At 42.9% G+C, this 20,873-nt stretch overlaps 1 non-coding gene across 1 annotated transcript; it reads right to left on the bottom strand.

Moving 5' to 3' along the window:
* Window positions 1-2,114: 2,114 nt before the first annotated feature.
* On the bottom strand, window positions 2,115-2,187 carry TRNAR-UCG (transfer RNA arginine (anticodon UCG)). The gene has a single exon. It is a non-coding gene; the product is annotated as a tRNA-Arg (tRNA).
* Window positions 2,188-20,873: the final 18,686 nt, after the last annotated feature.

Genomic DNA, 20,873 nt, shown 5'->3' with positions numbered 1-20,873 from the left:
GAGAGCTTGATTATGACTACATTTTTGTGCCACGGTAATCATATAAAATGAATCGATATTATAATCAACAGCTATGGCTCCCTTGCTTCGTGACCTTGCCTGACAATTGTGGTGCTTACATCTTACTTCACCATGCTTCATCACATTACGTCACAGCTGTGGTCTATACTCGAGTTTTGACTCCCCACCATCACCAGCCTGTATTGATTCTGGTTAATAGGTGGTTTGAGACTTTACTGTAAAGGTTTCAGATGTCGCCACTAAAAGTTCTGCTACATCGTCTCATATTACAGACAAGTGAACCGACAAGGCAATGTTTTCTTTGTTTTGTTATTATGTCGTAATGTTTTGTCGACTGTGTGCTATACAGCTGCCCAAGGAAATGGACTCAGTTGGTGGGAACCAAGGCAGTATTATCGTGGACGGGTAGTGTGCGGGGAGGGCAGGAGGAACCTCCCTGTTGCAGCTCAACTCAATTTTTTAGAAGCTGCATGTCTGTTTTAGCATGTAGTAATATATCATAATTTTCATTATCCCTTTCCATCTCCATTGTTTGTATAGAAAAAAGCCAAGAACAGGAAAAGCTACACAATAACATGACTGCAGCATACAACTCGCCCACTACCGCACCACCCCCTCCCTCCCCAATACCCCCAACCCCCACTGACACTGTTCCCAGATACGCGTGAGTCTCCCTGCAGCTTCGACAAACCTGGTCGCACATTTACGGGGTTCGAAAAAAGGACAGGACTTTTGTGGATGAGTGTACCTTTTATAGGCCCTCTCCTTGTTGTGGACAGCATTAGAACAAGCGCGATTAAACCAAGGCTTTCTTGCATTAGTCAAAGGATATGAGAAGGGAATGCATGCTTCCATGCCAGAGAGAATAACCTCCATAATGCACAAGGCACACTGAGATGGCTCCCGGCCACAGAAGCAATAATCATTCCAGGGAAAATCAAAGAAGTACTGCCTGAGGGCCTCCCAATCAGCAGCTCCAAAATGCCACAGTCGACGTTTCTTTGGAGGGTCCACAGGCCATACTGGAGCGATAGGACGGGTTAAGGTAATAAGGTTGTGACCGGTGGAGGGCAATGGAGAGGAAAGATGAACAGTGTAAGCAAAAGAATTAGTTGTAAGGAAGAGGTCATGTATGTTGGAACTCTCTCCAAGGTAGTCAGGGATACGGGTAGGGTGCTGTACAAGCTGCACTAGGCCGTTAAGGATAGAAAGGATGTAGGCTTGTTCACCAGGTGGATCAGTGAAAGGAGCAGAGAGCCAAAGGTGATGGTGAACATTGAAATCTCCTGGAATGGAGATTTCAGAGAAAAGAGAAATGGATAGAATGTGTTCCATCGAAGAAGTAAGATAGTCAAAGAATTTTTCATAGACAGAATTAGGGGATAAGTAAACAGTGCAGATATATTTAGTCAGAGAATGACAGGAAAGCCAAAGCCAGAGGGTAGAGAATTCTGAAGAATCAAGTTCAGGAACACGAGAGCAAGATAAGTTGTTGCGTACATGTACACAGCAGTCACTTTTGGCTTTGAAATGAGTATGAAGAAAGTAGGAGGATACAGAAAAGGGTTTGCTGTCAGTTGCCTCAGACAGCTGAGTCTTAGTCAAAAAGAGAAGGTGAGGTTTAGTAGAGGAGAGGTGGTGCGCAACAGAGCGAAAGTTAGAGGAAAGACCACGAATATTGCAGAAATGAAGAAGAAAGGAGTCAGGCAGTGGTTCCAGGCCGCTCGCTTAGTCGTCACCGGGAGAGGGGAGGATGGTGGAGGCATTTATGGTCTCCCCCCCTGGGGACTCTGAGGCTAGGTAATTAGTCGCCATTTTTCTTTTCAAGTTTTGAAAAGGAAGTGTAGTGTGTACTGCGTATGTAGACTGGTGTTGACAGTTAGAGAGACTTGTATTGGAGAGCTTGCTGGCCTACTTTCTATGTTACTGAAACACTGACAAAGTTCAGCAAAGGTGGACGGTCAGGAACTAGTCCCGAGGGCTGATGAAACGGAAGCTCCAGCCCTCCCTGTCATCAGCTTTTCATCCACCTTGGGAGTACTGCCCTGCTCGACTGGTGCTACAGTCTACTCTTATCAAAAGTATTCCCTCATCGACCGTGACAGGACTCGAACCTGCAATCTTCGGATCCGAAGTCCGACGCCTTATCCATTAGGCCACACGGTCCTGATGAACGAAGTATCAGTGAAATTTCATTTATTCTCTTAGTGATGTGCTTCCTCAGTTTACAGCATATCATGGTGTGAATCATGGTGTGTGTGGTGGTAATGGCAGGGGTGTGTGGTGGTGGTATTGCTGTATGGTGGTGGTAGTGGTGTGTGGTGGTGGAAGTGGTGTGTGGTGTTGGCAGTGCTGTGTAGTGATTGTAATGGTATGTAGTGGTGGCAGTGGTGTGGTGTGATGGTAGCAGCAATGTATGATGATGGCAGTGGTGTGTGGTGGTGGCAGTGGAATGTGGTGGTTTCAGTGGTTCATGGTGGTGGCAGTGGTTTGTGTTGGTGGCAGCGGTGTGTGGTGGTGGCAGTGGTGTGTAATGGTGGCAGTGGTATGTAGTGGTGGCAGTGGCATGTGTTGGTGGTAGTGGTTTGTGATGGTTTCAGTGGTGTGTGTGGTGGCAGTGGTTTATGATAGTGCCAGTGGTTTGTGTTGATGGCAGTGGTGTGTAGTGGTGGCAGTGGTTTGTGTTGGTGGCAGTGGTGTGTGGTGGTGGCAGTGGTTTATGTTGGTGGCAGTGGTGTGTGGTGGTGGCAGTGGTGTGTGTTGGTGGCAGTGGTTTGTGTTGGTGGCAGTGGTGTGTGGTGGTGGCAGTGGTGTGTGGTGGTGGCAGTGGTGTGTGGTGGTGGCAGTGGTGTGTGGTGGTGGCAGTGGTTTGTGTTGGTGGCAGTGGTGTGTGTTGGGGGCAGTGGTTTGTGGTGGTGGCAGCGGTTTGTATTGGAGGCATGGTGTGTGTTGCTGGCAGTGGTGTGTGGTGGTGGCAGCGGTGTGTTGGGGGCAGTGGTTTGTGGTGGTAGCAGTGGTTTGTATTGGAGGCAGTGGTGTGTGTTGGTGGCAGTGGTTTGTGTTGGTGGCAGTGGTTTGTGGTGGTGGCAGTGGTGTGTGTTGGTGGCAGTGGTTTGTGGTGGTGGCATTGGTGTGTGTTGGTGGCAGTGGTTTGTGGTGGTGGCAGTGGTGTGTGTTGGTGGCAGTGGTTTGTGGTGGTGGCAGTGGTGTGTGGTGGTGGCAGTGGTTTGTGTTGGGGACAGTGGTGTGTGTTGGTGGCAGTGGTGTGTGTTGGTAGCAGTGGTGTGTGGTGGTGGCAGTGGTGTGCTGGTGGCAGTGGTGTGTGGTGGTGGGAGTGGTTTGTGTTGGTGGCAGTGGTGTGTGTTGGTGGCAGTGGTTTGTGTTGGTGGCAGTGGTTTGTGTTGGTGGCAGTGGTTTGTGTTGGTGGCAGTGGTGTGTAGTGGTGGCAGTGGTTTGTGTTGGTGGCAGTGGTGTGTGGTGGTGGCAGTGGTGTGTGGTGGTGGCAATGGTTTGTGTTGGTAGTAGTGGTGTTTGGTGGTGGCACTGGTGTGTGGTGGTGGCAGTGATGTGTGGTGGTGGCAGTGGTGTGTGGTGATGGCAGTGGTGTGTGATGATGGCAGTGGTGTGTGGTGGTGGCAGTGGTTTGTGTTGGTGGCAGTGATGTGTAATGGTAGCATTGATGTATGGTTGTGGCAGTGGTATGTAGTGGTGGCAGTGGTATGTGTGGTGGCAGTGGCATGTGTAGCATTGATGTATGGTTGTGGCAGTGGTATGTAGTGGTGGCAGTGGTATGTGTGGTGGCAGTGGCATGTGTTGGTGGCAGTGGTGCGCGGAGGTGCCAGTGGTATGTGGTGGTGTCAGTAGTTTATGGTGGTGGCGGTGGTTTGTGGTGGTGGCAGTGATGTGGTGGTGGCGGTGATGTGTTGGTGCCTGTACTGGAGGTGGCAGTGGTTTATGGTGGTGACAGTGGTTTGTGCAGGTGGCAGTGATGTGGTGGTGGCAGTGGTGTGGTGGTGCCTGTACGGGAGATGGCAGTGGTGTGGTGGTGGCACTGGTGTGGCTGTTGTTGTTGTTGTTGTCAGTGATGTTTGTCAATGGTGCTCTCATCTTTCACCCTTATATTTCAGCCATATACATTAAATGTAGTAACCTAGTTTTATCCTCAGGCTTGGTGCTGCTGGTGTGTTAGTGGTGGCAGTGCTGTGTGGTGGTTGTAATAATGTTGTCAGCGGCATATGATGATGTCATTATCGCCATCAACCCACACCCTCATAACAACACCACATATGTTTACAGGGCCTCCCAGGTTTTATCCCAAATGTTAATGGTCAGTTTATCGTATCATAATTGCCTGAATAAATGATGGTTTGGAGCATGAATAAAAATTCCAGTAATAATAAGAGTGTCCTTTATTCACACTGAGCTTCTACTCTGTTTGTGTGGCGCTGACGAAGAGCCTAGACGTGATGCATGGACGGATCCAGGGGTGTTGCCCTAGGTGTCCGCGCAACACCCCTGTGACTGGAAAAACAAACATCATAGGCCTAGAAATGGAGAGAGAGAGAGAGAGAGAGAGAGAGAGAGAGAGAGAGAGAGAGACTTCATTATAAATAAGAAATCACAGAAATCGATCCCGCATAATCCTTAATAGATGGCGTGTGCAGTTTTTTTAATGCACAGTCAGAATGATGAATAATCTATGCGAACCACAGTAGATGAGAACACAAGTAGAAGCTAAATGAATTAGTTCATGTTTTGTTACTTTTGTGTACAGTTATGCAACTGATTTTTATCTTTAATTTACTTAAATTCTTTCCATTATCAAAGTGCACCAAGGTGCCTCTTACTTCATAACATAAGTTTAATACAACTAATTTCTCTGCATTGATTATGGATACCTGTTAACACTACATTCTTCCTTTCATATATCTGTGTACAAAGATCAATATCTTAAAAATGCGCTATTCTGAATCTACCATTTATTAGCTTGCATGGTAGAAGCACTATTCGGAATCTACCATTTATTAGCTTGCATGGTACAAGCACTATTCGGAATCTACCATTTATTAGCTTGCATGGTACAAGCACTATTCGGAATCTACCATTTATTAGCTTCCATATACACTTGTGGTAGGCGGGGGCACTCACCATCCACTCACTCGATGTAGTGGTGCTCTCGGGTGTCTATCCTTTCCTCTCTTCCATCCATCTTTCCATCCATCCTCTTCGGTCTTTCTTTCCTTCATTCTTTCCTCGTCCTTCTGCCTACGAGTGACTTTACACTCTCTCTTCTGTCTTTCTTTCCTTCATTCTTTTCTCTTCTTTCTGCCTGTGGGTGACTCTACACTGAATGACAAGCCAAATGGTTTCCTGTACACCAGAAAACCATTTACTACGCTGGGTGGTAACCATATAACCAAATTTTGGCTCCTGGTGATTTAGTGGGTAATTACGGCGCTCCAATCGGATTAAGCCGGTGAGGGTTTATAACCAAGGAGTGGTTGGGGTTTATTGCTCACGTAATGCCACTCAGTGATGAGTGAGGCTGGTCACTCTCAACTTAAATGTCAGGAACAACTCGCCCAGCCCGGGCTCCCACTCTCCTCATGGGGCAACGTAGGATTGGATGATGAATGAATGAATGAAAAAAGAAAAGAAAAGCATATACACTGCTTATTTTGCTTATACTTGTTCACATATACAGTACATTTTTAATCATACATGATGTAGGCAACACCCTTTAATTATTCCTGGATCCACCCCTGCGGTGGTGCTGTGCTCCCTGGGTGGACCTGCTGCGGGGCCCAAACGAGGGCCATACCTGCTCATATTTCCCTGCACCTCCCCGTGGGAAGAACCCTCATCCGACCCTGGCGAGGGGCGGCCTACCACACGAGGGCACTGGATTCCTACTCAGTGTAGCCTATGCACTGTTCTGAACCTGCAGGACAGCCTCACAGAAGTAGTTGCTTACCTGTGGTCGACTGGTCTGCTAGCCCAGATTGGGGTTAAACAACAGCAACAATAACCCTGATTGTTTCATTCTGTTTGTTGCCCAACATCCAGTTCTATTTGTGGAATTCTATGCACTTTCGTCCATACTTCCCAACCGGAAAGTCTCCTATGTTTCATCACTAACCCATACATATATTAATTTCTATACACAGTTATTTAAACAGAAACAGCAAATGCATGAATGGAAAAGGAAGCTTTCAGAGTCAGGCATTGTTCCTTTCATGGTCGGGACATTTCTAGTTAACACTAGATATTTTGATTCATAAAAGTTAACCATAAGAGCCTGAGAGTGATTAAAAAGACTCCACTTTTTAAATATCACAGTGAAAAAAACTGCTAACATTAAGTCCATATTCCATGAGCTGACGTAAAAAAATCAGAGATGGTTTTAGTGTCCTTTTTATTATGCGTTACTACAATACAGACCAAAGTGCTGTCTGTTAATTCTTCAGCCTACGAGTTCTGTAAATGCGCAACTCCCCACCTAATGGAGGGCGAAAATGGAGATCGGCAGACCTCCCAATGACGTGAGGAAATAACAAACGTTTTTCTACGTATCCGTTATAATTAAAATGCTTCATGGTGAGGCTAAAGTAGTGAAGCTGGTTCTGGGTGGCATATCTCAAAGTGATTTCAAGACTCGAGGATATAACATCAAATAAGCAGATCACCAAAGCGTAGAGAGAGAGAACCTACTCTGACCCCATAACTGATATTACTTGACTCTCAAACAACATAAATATAGTCGATATTTGCTGCTAAATTCAGTTGTTTCCCTACGTTATGGAATACCCTTGAAAAGGTGGTGGCGATATTATTCCAGGGACGAGCTCTGTTGACTTTGTGTGTGTGTGTGTGTGTGTGTGTGTGTGTGTGTGTGTGTGTGTGTGTGTGTGTGTGTGTGTGTGTGTGTGTCTCCGAGGGCATCCGATCTCTTTCCGTTGCAATAACAGCCTGTGCTATCAAAACAGTCTGTCCCAGTCGTAAAGACTTCATGGTTGGCGGGTTCTTTTCATAATTTGTTCGAGAATTCTGTGCACAGTCGGCATTGATTTGGTCGGCGGATTCAGGGACGCAGAAATCTTCCCCCTCTTTGTCTTCAGCTGTTTTGAAACTACTCACTGATCAGAACAAAAAGGATATTACAACAAATAGTGAAAGAGATACTGCAATAAATAAAAACAAGAAGTTTTGAAGGAAAAAATAAACCAGGAAAATCCAGTTTTCAGAAATCTTCCTTTCTAGTCGTACGTGAGTCATGGATCAGAACACATTTCAAGAGAAAATAAATGAAAAACGAGTTACCTGAGAGGAGGATGTAGATCTGCGTGGAGAGAATGAGAGCAAATGAAAAAATAAATGAGAGGTTCGGTGTCAACTTGGATGTACGGGAAAGAAATTAGGACAAGTACTGTACCTTGAAATGGTTTGGCATGTGGAGAAAATGAGGAATGAGGATGGGAGAGTGTTGGTAAGAGCGTTGGAAGGATGGGGAGGAAAGAGGTACCGAGGACGAGATGGTGTGATAGGGTGAGGAGGTACATAAGTGAGGGTGGTGTGCGTTAGAGTTAGGACAGCCTGAAGGTGAGGGACAGGATGATATGAAGGCGATACGTTTGTGGCCACCCCTGTCGAGATTAAGGCGTCTAGCTATGAAGGGACAGAGAAGTAGATAAACTGATAGCTACATAGATGGACAGGTAGACAGATAGATAGACTAAATGGGAGATAGACAGGCGGGTAGATAGTGGGATTTCTTTATTTGGGGTGCTTTTAACATGCCGTGATTCCGAAAAAAAAAAAAATCCGAAAATCCTAATTACCCAGTGTAAGAAAAGTCTTTTTTTTTTTTTTTTTTTTTTTTGTATAATTACCTGATACGTAGCAGTATTTGCTAACTATCGTGTGTAGTAATTGATACTGCAGTTTCGATAGGCATTAAGAGTACATCATAAGTAAATTGCAAAAATAATATACAGTTCATTAAAATATTATATGTAGTTACAGTACAACAACAACAACAAAAAAGAAAATAATCATGTTGTAGCACAGAGAGCAAAAAGAGATATTTATCCCTTGTCAACAAAGGGATGAATTTTCATGTGACATTCAGCAATTATCGGTTATAATGTTTGAAATAAGAGTACTGCATGATCTTGATATGAACTGCAAGACAACATATAATTAAGTTTAGAAAGGCTATATACCTGGTAAATTATTTGTGTGCAGACGCATCATAGGTCGGTCGCTGGGGGCGTCCGTCGTCCACTCGATGCAATGCTACCTTCAGGCGACTACGTACGGTGTCAAGTTCCAATAATTTTTTAAATTCCGGAAATTATTTCCCTCGTTGTAGGTTACACAGGTCAACAGCCAAAATGGTTCTGACTTATTCTCACCTGTCTCAAATATTTTACCCTCAATTTCTAAACTGACCCCAAAGTTTGGCTATCACGTAACCTTGACGTACCGCATCACAAGTGAGGGAAAATTCCGTGAAACATGCAGATGTGTCACATATGTGTCAAGAAGCATGGCTCTTGCTAACTGCTGATGGTTGTGAGCCATTTGGCTCCTAAGGTTTCAGATTTACTAGCCAAATAAATTTTTAGTAGCCAAACTGACTACGAGCCGAAATATTTTACGAGCGATAAATATATTTATTTATTTACACATTGCGATTTTTAGAATCATATAATGAGGTTTTAAACATTAACAATGGTTACAAGGAAATACTTCATAATCGATCACATTTTTGTCTTCATTTAAGTGAGATTTACTTATTTTGTAGTTTACTGGGTTTTGAAGTGGATGTATTTTCTCCTCACCAAAAGGCGACTTGCATGTAAAATATGTTCGCCGAAGGGAAAAAATATTCACATTCGCGAGCTGTGGCTCGCCAAATAAGAGCCCTGAGAAGTCAATATGTGTTACAAAAATAATATACTCTGCCTTTAATTTATATCAAGCACTAAGCACAAAATATATATATATATATATATATATATATATATATATATATATATATATATATATATATATATATATATATATATATATATTTTGCCAGACGCCTCAACCCCGTTCAGGGTGGCCACAAACAAATGGCCTCTACGTTGGTCTGTCCCCCGTCATTTCACTCCCCTGCTCCCAACTCACACCCCCCGCGCTCATATACCTCTCCACCCCATCCCTCCATCTCATACTCGGCCTCCCCTCCCTCTTCCTCCACCTCACTCACATACACTCTCTTCGTCAGTCTTTCACCCTCCATCCTCTCCACATGGCCAAACCACCTCAGTATGTTCCTCATAACGCTTCCTATCACATCCACATCCACACCACAACGCTCCTTTATATCCTCATTCGTCAGCCTGTCTCTCCATGTGACTCCACAGGCTCCTCTTAAATAACTCATTTCCACTGCTCTCACTCTTGACTTGTGTTCTTCCAACAACGTCCAAGCTTCACTTCCATACGTTAGAGTTGGTATCACAATACTGTCATGTAGTAACTTTTTCACTTCCATGCTCACTTCCCTGTTTCTTATCACTGCTTTCAAAGAACCAGCAACCTTTCTTCCGTGCTGTACCCTTTCAAGCACTTCACCCTCCAAACCTCCATCCTTACTCGTCACACTACCCAAGTACTTAAACGTACTCACATTTTCCTATTCCTCACCATCCAACCTTGCTGAACATTCACTGACTTCACCTGTCTCAAAGACCATCACTTTACTCTTCCCTACATTCACCTTTAGATTCCGTTTCTTACACACTCTCTCAAACTCATCCACCAAGCCTTGCAGCTCCCCTTCGTCTTCACTCAACAACACAGTATCATCTGCAAACAACAGTACAGGGAGTTTCCAAACACTATCCTCTCTCACCAGGGCCACTCCAACATCCACTACCCTACCTTGTACCTCTTTTATTACCCCATTCATGTACAGATTGAACAACCATGGAGACATGACACATCCCTGTTTCAACCCAACTTTCAAAGAGAAAAATTCACTTAGTTTACCATCCACACGCACTGCAGCCTTCGCACCATCGTACATACTCTTCACAGCATTCAGCAACTTCCCATGTAGTCCATATATTCTTAACACTTTCCACAATCCTTGTCTATCCACCCTGTCATATGCTTTCCCCAAATCCATGAAAGCCGCATACAACTTCTTTCCCTTCTCTAGAAGCTTTTCCACTGAAGATCTAAGAATGAATATATGATCTACACAACCTCGTCCCTTCCTAAAGCCTCCCTGTTCTTCTCCAACTAATTTCTCTGTTCTTTCTCTAACTCTGTCAATAAGTACCCTACCATATACTTTTCCTATTATACTAAGAAGACAAATGCCACTATGATTACCACACACTTCTTTTTCCCCTTTTCCTTTGTACAAGGGAATAATTATACCTGACTTCCAATCCTCCGGGACTCTACCTTCCTCCCAGGCCAATCTGCACATCTTCCACGTCCATTCTACTACTGTCTCTCCCCCATGCTTCAGCATTTCACCACACACTCCATCAATTCCTGGGGCTTTCTCCGATTTAACTTTCTTCATTGCTTCCACAACTTCTATCCTACTGATTTCTTCCTGTCTTCTCACCTCCCTCCTTCTCCCAGCCATTCCCCAGCCACTTATACTCGCATTACTTCCATCCTCTATGTTCAACAATTCCTTAAAGTGTGCTCTCCATCTGCTCACTTTTTCTCCCTTCTCCACTAGTAATCTACCATTTTTATCTTTCACTCTCCTGCTAACTTCACTTCCACCCTGTCTTACTCTTTTCACCTCTTTCCAGAACATTTTCTTACAGTCCCTGCACTTTACACTCAAATTCCTTCCAAATTCATCATCTGCTCTCTTCTTATTCTCTCTTACTAATCTTTTCACCTCTTTTTTTCTACATATAACTCTCTCTTCCGCCTCTCAACTTCTTCCACTCCCCTATTTCTCATCCATTCATTGTATGCTTTCTTCTTTTGTGCCAGAGGCTGTCTCACCTCTTCATTCCACCACATTGTTCCTTGCACACCCCTCCGTCTTCTCTTCCTTCTACACACCACATCACATGCTACACATATTTCTTCTGTAAATATCCTACACACCTTCCACGTCTCCCATCTGCTCCAATTCATATTTGCCCAATCGTTCCTCCACTTCTCTCTTATACTCTGCCTTTTTCTCATCCTCTTGTAACCTTTCCACTCTCTTTGCAACTACTCCTTCCTCTCGTCTTTCCCTTTTTCTATTCCTCCATCTTACTTGAATCCTAATTCTGGCCACCACTAAGTAGTGGTCAGAAAGTCCACTCCCCCAACCTCTATAAGCTCTTGCATCCATTACACATCTTCACATCCCTTCATCCACACACACATAATCAATCATTGCCTTCCTTTCATTCAATTCACCACCCACCCTTCTCATCACTCGCCATGTATACCTGTGGATCATTTTATGCCTGAAGAGGGTATTGGCTATCACCAACCCCCTTCCAGCACAAATGTCCACTAATGCACTCCCATTCTCATTTATCTCAGCAGGCATACCCCACTCACCAACTATTCCATCCACCTTCACATTCCCAACTTTACCATTCATATCACCGATCAAAAATACTCTCTCATTCCTTCCAAAGTTTTCCATGCACACTTCTACATTTGTCCAGAACTCTTCTCTCACTCTTCTAGCACGATCTTGCGTTGGCGCATACACACACACAATCGCCTACATTTGTATTCCAACTTTCAACTTTACCCACACAATCCTTGACCCAACTGATCCATACTGTCTTATGCTCTTCTTCCATCCTTTACTCACAACTATACATACTCCTTCCTTTGCCCTCTCATTCTCACCTACTCCTGCACATATACCCCATCCATCCTCCCATTTTCTCACACTTTCTGCTCTCCATTTTGTTTCAGTTATTCATATATTCTTAATACTTTCCACAATCCTTGTCTTTCCACCCTGTCATATGCTTTCTCCAAATCCATGAAAGCTGAATACAACTTCTTTCCCTTCTCTAGAAACTTTTCCATTAAAGATCTAAGATTGAATATCTGATCTACACAACCTCTTCCCTTTCTAAAGCCTCCCTGTTCTTCTCCAACTAATTCCTCTGTTCTTTCTCTAACTTTGTCAATAAGTATCCTACCATACACTTTTCCTATTATACTAAGAAGACAGATGCCTCTATGATTACCACACACTTCTTTTTCACCTTTTCCTTTGTACAAGGGAATAATTATACCTGACTTTCAATCCTCCGGGACTCTACCTTCCTCCCAGGCAAATCTGCACATTTTCCACTTCCATTCTTCTACTATCTCTTCCCCATGCTTCAGCATTTCAGCACACACTCCATCAATTCCTGGGGCTTTCCCCGATTTAACTTTCTTCATTGCTTCCACAACTTCTATCCTACTGATTTCTTCTCACCTCCCTCCTTCTCCCAGCCATTCCCCAGCCACTTATACTCGCATTACTTTCATCCTCTATGTTCAACAATTCTTTAAAGTGTTCTCTCCATCTGCTCACTTTTTCTCCCATCTCCACTAGTAATCTACCATTTTTATCTTTCACCCCCCCACTAACTTCACTTCCACCCTGTCTTACTCTTTTCACCTCTTTCCAGAACATTTTCTTACAGTCCCTCCAGTTTACACTCAAGTTCCTTCCAAAGTCCTCATCTGCTCTCTTCTTACTCTCTCTTACTAATCTTTTCACCTCTCTCATTCTTTCTACATATAACTCTCTCTTCCGCCTCTCAACTTCTTTCACGCCCCTATTTCTCATTCATTCATTCATTGTATGCTTTCTTCTTTTGTGCCACAGGCTGTTTCACCTCTTCATTCCACCACATTGTTCCTTGCACACCCCTCCGTCTTCTCTTCATCCCATGCACCACATCACATGCTACACATATTTCTTCTGTAAATATCCTGTACACACCTTCCACGTCCCCCATCTCCTCCATTTTATATTTGCCCAATCGTTCCTCCACTTCTCTCTTATACTCTGCCTTTTTCTCATCCTCTTGTAACCTTTCCACTTTCCTTACAAATACTGCTTCTTCCCGTCCTTCCCTTCTTCTATTTCTCCATTCTAATTGGACCTTGATTCTGGCCACCACCAAGTAGTGGTCAAAAAGTCCAATCCCCCAACCTCTATACGCTCTTGCATCCATTACACATTTTCGCATCCTTTCATCCACACACACATAATCAGTTATTGCCTTCCTTTCATTCAGTTCACTACCCACCCTTCTCATCACTCGCCATGTATACCTGTGGATCATTTTGTGCCTGAAGAGGGTATTGGCTATCACCAACCCCCTCCCAGCACAAATGTCCACTAATGCACTGCCATTCTCATCTATCTGAGCAGGCACAGCCCACTCACCATCTATTCCATCAACCTTCACATTACCTACTTTACCATTCATATCACCGATCAAAAACACTCTCTCATTCATTCCAAACTTTTCTATGCCCACTTCCACATTTGTCCAGAACTCTTCTCTCACTCTGCTTGCACGATCTTGCGTTGGCGCATACACACACACAATCCCCCACGTTTGTATTCCAACTTTCAATCTTACCCACACAATCCTTGACCCAACTGATCCATACTCTCTTATGCTCTTCTTCCATCTTTTACTCACAACTATACATACTCCTTCTTTTTCCCTCTCATTCTCACCTACTCCTACACATATACCCCATCCATACTTCCATTCTCTCACACTCTCACCCCTCCATTTCATTTCAGTTATTCCGCATACATCAACTTTCGCACCATCATGCACCTGGACAATCTCTCTCTTTCACCTTATCATTCGCTCCCCTTACATTCCAAGTTCCGATTACCATGTCCTTTGTCCGGTCCTTGGTCGTCATCTTTTGGTCAGTCCTTGTCCGAGGCTTATTGTTTGTCTTTTTAGTTGTTTTCCGGGGAGGGGCACTAACCCTCCGCCAACCCTTTTAGCCGCCTTTTACGACAAGCAGGGATACTGGGGGAGTATTCTTGAAAAAAAAAACTACCCCTAGGGGAGATATATATATATAAACAGATAGATAGATAGATAGATAGATATACAAATCATTATTACATGACATTTACACATTAGAAGTGCCTCTGCATTTTGCATCTGTAGGAGCAATTACTCTCGCCCAGTAAAGTCCAACAATAGTCGCTCATCATACTTGGATTGAATCGGCCTTGATATCGGCTCTCCATTATGACAATTTCGTGGTGAAACCGTTCGCCATGTTCATCACTGACATTGCCAAGAATAAATAAAAAGAAGTCCAAATGAGAATGGAAGAAATTTATCTTGGGAGACATTCGAGCACCGAGTGCATAGTAATTCGTCAACGTCTTGTCCACAAGCTCCTCATAATTCGGTGCTCGAAAATTTCCTAGGTAATTATTGGTAAGAACCATGAAGCTCTCCCAAGCAGCCATTTCCAGCTCAGATAAGCTCTACAGAATCCTGATCGTTGAGTATAAGATGAATTCGAGGGACTATTGAAAAAATCTGCTTTTACTTTGACCTCAGTTACAGTCCCTTGGAATTTCGTTAGCATGCAACGGATGTCAGCACCATCTTGATCCATGACCTCCACAAAGTTCTTCATCAAAGTTTCAAATGAAGTGGAGGCAAGAATACTTCCTCAGGGTCAAAAAGTTTGTTAAGACAGTTGAACCTCCCAATCATATATTTCGGTCACACTGAGCTTTCCTTTTGTGTGAAATGCTAAACGTCTGCTCTGCTGTCCCATGAACAGAGAAAACACATGTGCTTTGTGTAACCTTGCTAAAGTCCTAGAAGCACGAAGATCATTTTCAGGCCCCTACAGATGCTCCATTGATGTGGTATGTAGCCAGCAGCGGCCAACAGAGTACTCACAGTTTCATAACTTTCCTTCATTCCATGGGAATGCACAACTGGACCAGAAGGAAGTTCATTTTCTTTATGGAGAAGGACTGCCTTCAGTGCATTCTTCCCAGAATCTATGAACAACCGCCATTTTCCTTTTTGATAAGGCCGAGACTTACAAAGGTGTTGCATTAACGATACAACATCATAAGAGTAACATAGCATGTCATCCATCGTGAAGTACGTTGAGAGCTTTTCATGTCTATGATGGAAGGTGATGGTACAAACTCCACCTTGTAGCATGTTCCAATGCTTGAGTCGAGATCCAAAGAAATCTCCTGGGGGGAGTTAAGGTCTCTTATAATGTCATGCAGCCCTACCTGACCAATGAGGTGTGGCTTCATGCTCTTTTAACCCGCCCCGTCCCGTCGATGTATGGGTACGTTGCAACATTTTGCATTTGCCAGTCCCGGCGACGTACTGGTACGTCGTGCAATTGCAAGGTCCCTAATGTGCACAATTTTCAATTTTCGCTCCTGATTTTTCGTACGTATACACGGGACACCTTCCTCTATTCCTCTACAAGATGCCAAGCAGGGACAATGCCTTACACTGCATAACCTCTCCCCTCCCCCCCTCACGCCATTGTCTTGGCAATTCACCTGTTACCAGTGACCTGGCCAGTAAAGATATTCAGGGCCAGAGTGATTTCCCAATCGATGACAATGTGGAGGACAAAGTTTACATAGCATTAGAAGAAGAAACAGTCAGAAATAATGATCAGGTAATGTGGCAAAAGAAGGTCAGGTATGGTGATTAGTTAGTGAGTGGAACAATGCTTATAATGCCTATATTACTGCTTGAAAACCAATATACTCTCATACAACATATAAATTCGTACCAAGTAAATAAATAAATACCGTTTATGAGTGGTGTGAAATAGTTATCCTCCCATAGAACTCGTTTTCTTTGCAGCCAGCCTGATAGAAAACCCAGTCAGGTAAGGAGGTACTTCTACCTGCATCGGGTATTTTAAAACTCAGGTGAGCAATTTTTCCAATAATTTTCGATGTTTCTCACCAAAAGCGGAGGTTTAAGCCAAAAAATTTTTTTTCAAAAATACCTCAGGATTGGGGGATGTCGGAGGTGCGGAAAACCTCGAGACGTGACGGGTTAATCTTCTTGAAAGTCGGCATCCATCCAACGCTCCTCCTCACTAGATTTTGATTCACTTCTGGTACTTAATGGAGGATCTGGAACTGGAAGCTTAGGGCCATGGGGTGCTTGCCTTAGAGAAGGTACGTAAAGATACCTGATCTTGGACAGAGTTTCCACTAAATTCCCTTTGGTGATAGTGAGGCAACAGTAGCAGTCAGGACAGTGATCATTTGGTTCGCGCCAAACCATTGGTACAGCAAACTGCATACCTGATGGCCGTTTCATGTGGTATACACGAAGATTGCATGCAATATAGGGTGCCAACTTCTTGTCTTGGCTACCATCAGGACATTTGAAGTAATATTTGTCAGCACTTTTAACATTCCTTGTAATTGGTCTCTTCAGGCTTTCAGGTGTAAAGAGCCCTCAGATGTAGCAGAAAGAGTCTCATGCATTCTTACAGTTGCGGTGCTTCATTGCTTGCCAACACAGATCATGGCACTGTAACAGTAAAGAAAAGCTGAAATGGAATACCAGCAAATATATGATCACCACTGTATTCACTGGTGTCAAAAAAAAAATAAATAAATAAAAAATCTGCTTGATGGTGGGAAAATTATACCCGACTTTCGGTTGTGGCTGATTCACTTTGAGTTGCTAAAATCTTGTGATTCAGGTACTTAACTGAAACTGATATAACCGCCACAATTACTAGCTGAATGTAACTTTGCATGGTATATCTATCTCTATGACTGGAGTCGAGTCAGATTTTCCAGTACAAGAACAGATTTTCCTATGGTATAATTGTTCTCGAAAACTGGACGTGATGGCGAAAACCCGATATCATATTCGCAATTTACAGGTTCATGTTGCTTAGAATAACCTAAAAACATACTAGAACCATAACACCTTTTAAATTTTGCCGACCAGTGTTATTAATACTCATATAACCATATGGACGCCTGATGGTCAAGTGAATGAGGATCCTGTGACTGGATGTGGCACGTAAGGTTTTACATCTGAGGAGTCACTGGGATCATTACTCAAACAATACCACTCAGAGATAAGCAACTGATCACTCTCGCTTTAAATGCAAGGACTGAATAGCCTAACCCAGGTACCAGGGCCCTCACGCTCCTGTTGGCGCAAACAGAATTGGGTGATAGATGACATAATTTTCATAATAGAATCCTCCCTCTTCTCTAGAGCTCGTGCGCACGCACACAAACAAACAAATAAACAAACAAAACACAGACACACATACATCAAAAGACAGAGTCCGCTCTCGCTTACCAAGCGCATGTGTAAAAACGAGATTTTTTTTTTTTTTTTTTTTTTTTTTTTTTGCCTATCGACCATTGAAGCCGGAGCCTCTGGTCATTAAGGCAAAAATATATATATGTATATACATTAACACATATATACATATATATATGAACATACATATATACATACATACATACATAATCGTACACACATCCATGCATATGAACATACACACTTTCATGCACACGTACATATGTATATAATAATTTTTATTTTATTTTTTTTGTATCTTTATTTTTATTATTTTTTTTTTATATTTTTAACCTTATATTACTTATAAACAAAAATACCTAATCTAAAGACCCTAAAACTAACCACCTAACAGACAAATCGCTAACCTATACTGAATCCTAAGAGACAAATAACTAGACCTACACTAATGTTAAAAAAGCCTCGACCAAGAGAACACCATCGACTGCAGATATGTAATGCCTTTCTACATTACATACCTGCACTCATCACCTGGTGACTGTCAGTCGAGGCACAACCTAATATAGGGGACATCAATAAATGAAAGGGAACCAGACGAGTCAGGAACATTTCCATATACGTCAGCTGTCGGCCCTAATTAGAATAACTTAAGTAGGGCCGACAGCTGACAAAGGACGTATATCAGAGCTAAAGTTTTGTTGTTAAAGGTGAAGTCAGTGCTTGGGCACGCGGCATAAGACACTTAGCCACAGTGATCATCTTCATATCTAAGGGCTTCGACCCTTTGGATCCATATATGCTCATTCTCCGTACCAGCTCATAATTGGAGGATGCACCCTTGAATCGATTGTCACCAGTTACCTTAAAGACTGTTTTATAAATTTTCGAGAAGCCTTTTCTGTTGAACAGGCTAAAGAAGGCTACAGCTTAGCCCTTCTATTTCCAAGCCTTCTCAGCTGCAGTAAATCATGTGTAAATAGCAGCCATAAAATACAAATAACGTTCTCCTGGTGAAGGAGCCATGATACACCTTGTAAAGAGCAAAATCTCAAGCAGATGAAAATAAATTAAAATTAAGAAAAGGTGCTTGGAGCTTGTTGGAAGGACACAAATCAAGGGTGAAAGCAGTAGAATTGAGTTATCTGAGAGGAGCGTTGTCGTATTGTTGTATATGTGAGTGAAGACTTGAAGAGAAATACTTTGAAATGGTTCGGTCGTATGGAATGGGTGTAGGCTGCAGTGAGAGACGGAGTAATAGTGTGTGTATGAATAAGGTGTAGGGGAAGAGGGAGAGCGAGCACACACACACACACACACACACACACACACACACACACACACACACACACACACACACACACACACACACACAACTCTTAGTACTGACTTAAATTAAGGAGGACAGGAAGTCATTCAGCTTCTTTCTCAGTTTTCTCATCAACAATCCAGCAGCCAGGAACGGCGTCTTGGGATCCACGACCAGTAAGTTTTGGCCTACCGTAGTTGCTTGTAGGACCAACATAATGAAAGATTATTAGCAAGAAACGTATTCTGCGAGAAGCTTGACATTGTATCAGTTAAATTCATTCAGAAAATTTTCATGTTTCATAAAGACAGGTACAGTAATCCCGGAAATTTGGCCAGTTTCCCGGGATACAAAAATACCGTTTCCTCCCTGATTCCAGGATCCTGTTATCCCTGGATTCCGGAAGAGAAACGCCAGTAGATAGTTTCTGAATATATAGATAGATAAATAGATAGATTGATAGATAGAGACAGATAGACAGATAGATAGATGATGCAAAAAAATGTTAGTGGCTAAAGCCTGCAAAAGGTTTTCTTTCGAAATAAAACACAACATACAAGAAAAATCCCGGAGAACACAGTGCTCCAGCATTTTATGATTTATTAATCCTCTTTCCTACAAAACGAATTCTTTTACTCTCTCATATATTGTTATTATTTTATCTTCTCTGTTGCACAATCAGAGAGCGCAAACCTCCGCCAACGCCAGAAAGATCTATCATTTTCTGTATCAGAAGTCTGTTCTGGATTCATCTCAGAGTCTAATGCTTGGCCCACTGCACACCTACCTACCAAATTTTATTGATCTCAGATAGGAACTTTTTGAGATGTCCTGTACACAACAAACAGACACAGTTAATTACAAAACATCCTCCAACTTCGTTTCCGGAGGAAAAGAAATCCAAATTCAAAATACATGCATTTCGAGGTATCTGGACACAATGCGTTTAAATGACTTGGAGGTCATAGGCATAAGGACTACAGACTGAGGACGGAATTTCAGAGATGACTTTAGACCTTACAAAGAATATGTGAACTTCCCACAGATGAAACAGCTAGGCTACTCATTTAATCACATTATCCATACTCCCTTAAAGGCCTGCTCTATGTCAAAAGGCCCTAAATGAGTCATAACTCGGGAACCGGTGGCCCGATTGGACTGGAAATGGTTTTACTCTTCAAGTTAGGGCATTTTAATTGTATCTTGCTCTAACAAAAGTTGCGCTACGCTGCGCCGTTTTTGCTGTGTTACGGTGACAAACAAACCAACAAACATACACGAATCGGATCATAATAATATCAATACCAGTAATCCATCCACACATATCCCCCCTCCGCCCCCCCTCCACACACCTGACCATCCTTGTCACCATCAATCATACAGCCACCGAAAACTCTGGGTAATTATTCTCCGCCCTCCCGTAATTTAATGAGTTTTGTGTACAGTTACTCACCCCAAGATGCATAATTAATGTTGCCCTTGTTTAGCTCAAATTGCGGGAGATAAAAAGAAAAAATAACGAGTGAAAAGCTGGCAGTATGAAAGTATTATAATTATGAAGGAGAACGGAAGCTCAGCTACGATCATTTTGATATATATGATGCCTGTATCTTAAACAGCTGGAATTATATTCTCAAGCTCAGACTCTTCCTAAATGGAGAAGTTATGCTTTTGCTAACCCTCTTTCTCTACTCCTGAATGGAGGGAAATCATACTCTGAGTTTGACATGGAACCCAGAATCAATGTTGATAGTTCATAGCTTTGGTAGACTGAATGAGCAACAAAGACCTGTTTTTGATAGTTTATAGCTTTGATACTCTGCAACAGCAACAAAAACATGTTGATAGGTTATAGCTTTGGTAAACTGCACGAATAACAAACACTTGTTGTTGATAGCATTTTGCTTTGGTAGTCTTCGCGAGCAGTCCATGTGAACTGTTCCCCGTGCTGTCTGACAAGGCTACGAACCATCACTTTCATACAAGGCTGGCACATTAATGGTACGATATGGCTGCCTCCACCATCTCATGTCGAAGCTGGTCTCAACAATATATACAGAACGCTGAAATTCTTGCTACGTTCTTGCTATTCCGATATAGTTTCATTCAGCTGAAGAGGGGGGTGGGGGGGGCTAAGAGAAATAAAAGCGTTGTTGGTGCGTATAATTATTTAAAATCTTCAGTTCGAAAACTCTTATCCAGTCATTTTCCCATAA

This window comes from Coenobita brevimanus, chromosome 33, assembly GCF_032717465.1.
Source record: "Coenobita brevimanus isolate Jiangsu-jjx chromosome 33, ASM3271746v2, whole genome shotgun sequence".
NCBI classification, from domain to species: Eukaryota; Metazoa; Arthropoda; class Malacostraca; order Decapoda; family Coenobitidae; genus Coenobita; species Coenobita brevimanus.
This window is presented reverse-complemented; position numbering and strand designations above follow the sequence as displayed.